Source organism: Gobio gobio (genome assembly GCF_949357685.1).
Source record: "Gobio gobio genome assembly, chromosome: 16".
In the NCBI taxonomy this organism is placed as follows: domain Eukaryota; kingdom Metazoa; phylum Chordata; class Actinopteri; order Cypriniformes; family Gobionidae; genus Gobio; species Gobio gobio.
Window position 1 is genome coordinate 6,590,550 of NC_137109.1, and position 7,690 is coordinate 6,598,239.

Below are 7,690 nucleotides of genomic sequence, written 5' to 3' on the forward strand. Positions count from 1 at the left end.
TTAAACATACATAAACATTACCTTATGTTGTGCAACTAAACTTTCAGAACTACAAGTGTCAACCTGAGACTGATCTGTATATAGGCCTAACAAAGTTTAATGATTTAATGTGATCCATGTATATACAATAGTATTTACAGTATATAATGAACTGATGAAAATTAAATGATACCACAATGGCTAAAATGCTACAAAAAGTGTAGTGTATGTGAACATTTGTTGTTGTACAGCATGTAAATATGTATTTTTCAACTAAATTGGTATACTGTATATTAAACTACATTCAATGTTAACAACTTTTCAAATATGACGTGTGAATGTTTTCCTTTTTATATGCCACATGTGCAGATGTTCACTGAACCTTGTCCATTACCTCCATGTATCTTTTATTTAGCTTGAACCGTCCTGCAGCATATTCATCTACAAGCCGAGGTAGCATACGTGAGAAATAAAAACCTCTCAATCGCTTGACTTGCTCCCTCACAAATGCCTCATCATACTGCACTGTAAGGGAAACATGCTCTTTGGGTGTCCAGATCAAAAGGGTAGCAGATTTTAGACCTGTGCAAAACATTGTAAGCTGTATTTGCATGTAATATCCCCTACTGCCAGTTTTTTGCAATTGCAGCTCTCCATCTACTAGTTTGACATCACTGCATTTCTGAGTAAGCTGTACAGTAAGTGAGGGCTGGGTTGGCACTGGACATTTTACTTCCAGTAGCACACACGAGTCAATGACCCCATCAGGACTGGCAGAGAGCCATGGTTCTTGGACACTCACAACAGTGCCCCTATGAGTAATGCTCATGCCCTCTTCTTTTAGCTCTTGGCAAGCTTTACATTCATTTGCTTTTCCATAGTTAGTTGAATAGTTACCACGAAATGAGGGATATATGTGCTCACATAGAAATTTGTCACTGCTTGTGGTTGCATGGACGGGAACCTTTTTTGCAGAACTTGCTGTAAGTCTGATTTTTCTACAATTGTGCCACAAATCAGAGGCACTTTGTTCTCTGGTTTCTAATTCTAATTGAGCTGCTTGGGCATCACTAACTTCAACGTATGCCTGGTAGAATGCCTTGCATGAATTACAGCTAAGCTCGTTATTGTGTATCTGATGTGGCTGAAGAAATTTGTCATGAACTGCACTGTAAGCGCTAGGTTGTTCTGCTGATGGTGAGGCATTATAACACTTCCCAATTAAAGTGTTCTTTAGGACAAAAAGTGGTTGGAGGGGGGCTTTGTCCACACTGTCTCTGAAATCTTTGTGTGACATATGATGTGGTGTATTTGGGAGTGGTTGACTGGCTACAGCCCTACAGTTAACACTGTATTGCTGTTCTGCCTTGTGGTGCCTGAAGTTAATCTGACTCAGACGTTTAGGCTCAATGTTCTTTGATGTCCCTGCATTCCACCTGCGCTGCTCATCTGTACATGCAAGCCCTGTCTTTCCACCAATCACTGCATTTTGCACCTGCAATAATGGCATCATTGTCAATACTGTCTTGGTTATTTATTCACTTACTATTAACATTGCTATTATTAATAGTAATGTTAATAACAAAGACAGTAAGCATGAACATAAGTATATTAAATTACAAGTGTAAAAGTAAATTTTGTCAAGTGCTGTGCATATGTAGTTTTTTTTTTATTTTTACCTTCCATAGAATAGCTGCTGCATGGCTACATGACTTCCCTAACCCGGCAATGCAAGAGCAGCCGACTGTCTCAATGACTCCACTTTCCCTCAGCATTACCCATGCTGTATGTTTAGCTTTATTGACACTCTGACTGGGCTCTACTGCTGCCTTCAAAAATATAAAACCGCTGTGTTTCTTCAACAATACTGTACCTATTTTGTTACTATGCAAGTAAGTATATGCTTCTGTGCTTTTGTAATTACGCAATTCTTCGCCGTCAACACCTTCAGAAAATAAAAGGTAGTTAACAACGTCGATGTAGCTAACATCGGGCCATTGCTTCATGTCATCTAACCAGTCCGTCAGACGGGATGGATGAGGGACTGTTACAGTACTGTCGTCACGACTTGTTAAATCATCCATAGTGTGTATCCATCTCCGTTTTTTGTCCATTTGTGCGTCATCCATGGAGAAACACCGGCGTTTACAGCAAACAAGATAGCGAGCTACAAGCTATCAAACGTACACAAGCTTCGAACCGGAAAAGGACAACCGACTTCCGGTTCAAACCCGCTATGAATCATGGGTAATTTCGCTAACCAGGAAAAAGGTGGATAGAGGTGATCACACTTGCTGATGGTCAGTTAATCAAAGGCATTTGATCATCAGCATCTGACTGATACTTACCCTCTTAATTCCTGTGGAAGCAGTAAAGGTGTACTTGGTTTGTCACACGAGGCTTCTCCATCTTTTGGCCTAGTTTTTGTTAAATAAATAATGTCACAGCGTAATATGCCATGTGTTGTTGTTCATCTGAGGTTGTTTTCACCTCATTTTAAGACCTGCCAAGGACCAGATGATTTTTATGATGTTCTAATATATAAAAACATAGAATTCAAAAGGGTGCACTTTCTTTTTCACATGACTATATATCTTTTTATTATTATTTTTTGTCAGCATAACATAATCAAAGCAGTATTTAGTATTTAACGAGGCAAGTTTTATATATCCATTTAAATAACAGCCTTTTGTGATAATGACTAAGTGAGCTAAGGAATCGGTCACAGAAGCGACACATTTCTCTAAAGGACTTCAGAGTGCAGAGATGAGGGGCTTCGATTCATAATTCAAAAGTATATAAATGGACATTGCAGTAATTGTTCAAATGTTATAAATAAAATCAACTCTGCTGTTTTCCACATGAAAATGCAGGGCGATCACCGGCAGTCGAGTTAACTTGCCATTTTGCTTAATTCATTACAAAACTGTATATTATATCAGGATTTTAACCCGGACCCCATGCATGCTTTATAATAACACACTAGACTGTAATTGTAATGTAAGAATTTGTTTATGCACTATTAGTAATAGAGAGTGACGTGTGTCTGTACGTGACATGTAAATACAGGAAATACTGCAGATAGAGCTCCGTCACGGATAGCACAGTGTCCATGTTGTTTTGCTGTTCAAGAGTTGAAAGGGCAGAAATGAATCAGTTCACGGTCGCTTCATCTTTATGAGCCATTCTGACATTACATTGAGTATCATTATTCACAGCACAGGAAGAAGAGCCAGAACTGTTACTGGTGCTCCTAAAACACTAGTGATGTTCCTATATCTACTCTGGCAGTTCATGATTTTGAACACAGCTTTGAAGTGTTTACTAAAGAGCTGATGAGATGCATCAGTGAGTTTGATTAGGAAGAGTTCACAAATGTTGGTGTGTCTCCATGAACAGGGTTGGGAAATACTGAGTTACAGCATCGTCTCCTGCAGTACATGAGCCTGTCCAGCAGAGGAAGACACACACACACACACACACACACACACACACACACACACACACACACACACACACACACACACACACACACACACACACACACACACACACACACAGTGTCTGAGGCGTCTGACTCTACTTTCTAGTGAAGAGTTTTCTCCCCATGCTAATCAAACACACTAACCTGCAGATGTTCAGGGTCAGTTGTGAACCCCTGAACATCTGCAGGAGCGGATTTTGTGATTTGGGGGCCCCAAGCAAATAGGAATGGGGCCCTATGTTGTGATGATTGCTGACCATAGTACATTGTACATTGTACATGTTATAAATAATTGCTTTCGTCATGTTGTAGATCCCTTGTTCACATGTAAACGGGTTATAACAGTATTAGAGTAGGTTGGACACTAGGTGGTCATTTGTGGTAATCAGAGGTGGAAAGAGTAACAAAATATTCTACTCAAGTAAAGTACTATTACTTCAATTCAATTTTACTTAAGTAGAAGTAAAAGTACTTGTCCAAAAATCTACTCAAGTAAAAGTAAAAAGTAGTTCATTTAAAATGTACTCAGAGTAAAAGTTACTGAGTTACTTTTTTTAACAGCGGGGTGGGGAATCTCCCGTGTAGGGTTGTAATAGAATGATGTTTCACAGCATCACAGTATTAATGATTTAATAAATAAACTGTATTATTAAATTATGGTTATTATTATCACCAGTTAAAATGGCATTAAATTAATGAAAACTGATTATTTATTTTTTTGGTTGAACAAATGCTTTATTATAACAAACATGAAACCATTTTTTTTTATTTATTAAAATTTAAATAAAACATGTCTAATGAACTAAATAAATTATTATGAATTAGATTAACAACTTTAAAAATAATAGAGTCCTAAGAAATTTTTCTTTTTATGATTTAATACAAATATATTACCAAAACGGTGGTAATCAAATACTTGTCCTTTCATTTTTTGGGCAAAGCGCTGCTGTTTTACTAAATTAAACCATGGATTTAAAAATATATTCTTAAATAATGTTTAAATTATGTAAAATTTTTATTGTTGCTATTATTATTATTATTATTTTGACAAGTATTCTATAGGCCTACAATAGTAATATATTTCTTTCACAATTTCATCTAGTTAAACCGTTTATTTTGATGAGTTTTAGGGCCCGTCCTCGTATATATCACTGTATGCGTATACATTTTTTATCGTATTGGCGTTTCGTCCACACGGATCCGGCGTTTTGGGAGACTGAAACCGCTATTTTTTGAAACCGGGTCCTAAAGTGGATAAATCTGAAAACGACATCCTGACCCTTGCAGTTTCGTGTATACAACCAATCCGTATATTTTGTGAAACGATGATGTCATCACACCACGTCCTGCGCGGGGATACAACTACGGGCACTGGGCACGCGCACATCAATACTGCATTGTTTAATTACTGTATTTGCATTATTGTAAGGGTATGTTTAGGGTTGGGGTAGGTGTATGTGTTAATAAAACACATCTGGTAAGTAGCAAATTTATTTATTGTTATTTTGTTGTGAGATTTTACCTCACCTCCGACTGTTGCCGTACCCCTTCTAGCCACAACTCTTCTTCTCCGTTTTTTGTGTATTTCTGTGGCAGAATTACAGTGCCACATACTGGCCTGGCATGAGTACTACATCGTTCCCTTTCGTTCAGTCACTACGACGTACGTTAGTGACTAACGAATGGGGGTTTCGCTTAGAAGCCAATTATCTTCGAGTATTCAACAGCGCTCAATGGCAGTGCCAATGCCATGGGCATGCGGACTTTGCATGCGTAACTCCGCCCCACCTCGTGGGTATATAAGGAAGTACGCTGGCAACATCGCATTATGTTTCTGCTTTGGAGCCAAGAGGATCTCTTCACTCCTTCAAGCCTGATCTGAGTCTTCGACAGCTTTTCGAGACGAACAGCTTTCCAGAGGCGTTGGTGTTACGGCGCGTTCCAGTGATCATCATACTGCCTGCCTGCTGATCTGCGCAGTGGTCCGCTAGACAGCTGGTGTGTGGTCCCTGGGCGCTTCGGCGTTCTCTGCGAGGCTTCCTCTCCTAAAAGAGCTTACACGTGACGCGTCCTTTTCAGGATGTCTCGTCCGTGTACTTCTGGGTGTGGTCGGTCGTTATCTCCCTCTGATGGGCACACACACTGCCTGGTATGTTTGGGCTTTCAACATGCCCAGGCAGCGTTTGTGGATGAGTCATGTTCCCACTGCGGGAACATGACCATCGCGGTGTTGCGGTCAAGACTCCATGACCTTCGTACAGAAGTGAGAGTCCCCTCTACCACACCCCGATCTACTGTGTCCCAGAGGCCCAGTACTTCGGCTGGTGGTCAGGGTGACCTGACGGTTACGGTGTGGAACAAAGCCCCGACGCTCATGCCTCGGGCCACACCCCCGTCTTGCACACTGCAACCCGCGAGTGTTCAGACGCAGATCGCGGGGCCGGCTCCGGCCCCCCCGCGTGTCTCGTTTGGCGCTCCAGAGGAAGATGCGATGTCGATCACCGCATCACAAGGTGGGCTCGAGTCCTCTGAGGATGATGACTCGGCTGTGCTGCCGCCTTCGGGCGCGACAGCATTGCCCGAGTCGGACCCAGAGCTGACAGCCATGTTGTCTCGGGCAGCCGGGAGCCTAGGGATAGAGTGGAACCCTCCACCCTGTCCCGAACGCTCAAGGCTCGATGATTGGTTTTTGGGAGCCCGCGCTGACAGCAGTCAGTCCCCGCCCCCAATACCTTTCTTTCCCGAGCTGCATGAGGAACTCGCGCGGTCCTGGAAGTCCCCGTTGTCTTCCCGTGACCGTTCGGCGACTTCCTCCGCCTTCTCCGTCCTCGATGGGGCGGCAGCTAAAGGGTACACTGGGGTCCCTCCAGTTGAACGTTCTGTTGCGATGCAACTGTGTCCTCAGAGCGCTTCAACCTGGCGTGGCGATCCTAAGCACCCCTCCAAAGCCTGTCGATTCACATCAACCTTGGTGGCGAAATCGCACAGAGCCGCGGGGCAGGTTGCCGCTTCGCTGCATGCCATGGCGATCCTCCAGGTCTACCAGGCCAGGATCCTCAAGGACATGCACGAGGCCGGAGTTGATCCGGGGCTCTTAAATGAGCTGCGTGCCACCACCGACCTCGATCTCCGGGCGACGAAGGTGACCGCACGCTCCCTGGGTCAAGTGATGTCCACAAATGTGGTCCAGGAGCGTCACCTTTGGCTGAACCTGGCTGATATGCGGGACACCGAGCGGACCCGGTTCCTCGATGCCCCCATATCCCAGGCCGGCCTCTTCGGCGGGGCGGTTGAGGACTTTGCCCAACAGTTCTCAATCGCCCAGAAGCAGACTGAGGCTATCAAACACGTACTGCCCCGGCGGCCAGCTGCTGCTTCCACCCAGCCGCCGGCACAGTCGCCTCAGTCTGCTCCACGCCGAGGACGCCCTCCTAAGGCTCCCGCCCCTCCCACCCGGTCCAAGCAGCAGCCTTCACCCGGGCCGGGTCGCGGAGGAAGCCGTAGAAAGGCGTCCAAGTCCCCTCAGGCCGCCCCGCGCCCCGCTAAACGCCAGGCCAAGCGGCGCTCCTGAGACGGACGGCTCAGGGATGGGAAATTCTTTCGAGGAGATGGTAGCAGGACCACTCCTTCCCCCGGTGGAGGGCCGGGGGAGAATCCTTTGTTCAGCTGCTGGCCCCCGGGTCAGCAGCACCCTATTTTGGTCAAAGAAAGAATTAACACTCCCATCCCTGAGCCCACAGAGTCCGGTGATGACGGTGCGCGCCACCCACGGGTCCCGCCACTCGCATCCCACTCTGTCGCCAGCCTCCTGGCAGAGCAGACCCCAGTGGAACGTGCATCCTTCCCTGGTCTCCTCTGTCAGGACGCAGCTGTCAACCGTGCCCCCGCACCGGGACGCCCCACAGCCTCCCTTGTCCGGGCCGGTGACGCTGCATCGCTGCAAGCCCACACCGGGTACGTCTGTACTCCGTATGACCCCGCTGGTGCAGTTTCTGGATGTCTGGGAGGATCTCTTTTCTCTGTATGGATATCGACTCGGTCGCCATGTGCGCGCAGCTTTCGAGCGCGCGCGCGCAGTCTCTGCTGACTTCCCTTCGACAAATCGAGGGCAAGAGTGCGGTTCCACTGAAACTATTTCAGAGGCTCCTGGGGCATATGGCATCTGCAGCCGCGGTAACGCCGCTCGGATTGCTTCATATGAGACCGCTTCAGCACTGGCTACGCGAT

General features: G+C 45.4%; 1 protein-coding gene across 1 annotated transcript in view; it reads left to right on the top strand.

The window, feature by feature from the left end:
- The window catches only part of LOC307140165 (uncharacterized protein), a 2,844-nt gene extending 2,374 nt beyond the window's left edge, over window positions 1–470 (top strand). Inside the window, exon 2 of the mRNA XM_079839425.1 lies at window positions 1–470. This exon is cut by the window's left edge and continues 1,194 nt beyond it. The gene's annotated coding sequence lies outside the window, so the exon portion shown is untranslated.
- Window positions 471–7,690: the final 7,220 nt, after the last annotated feature.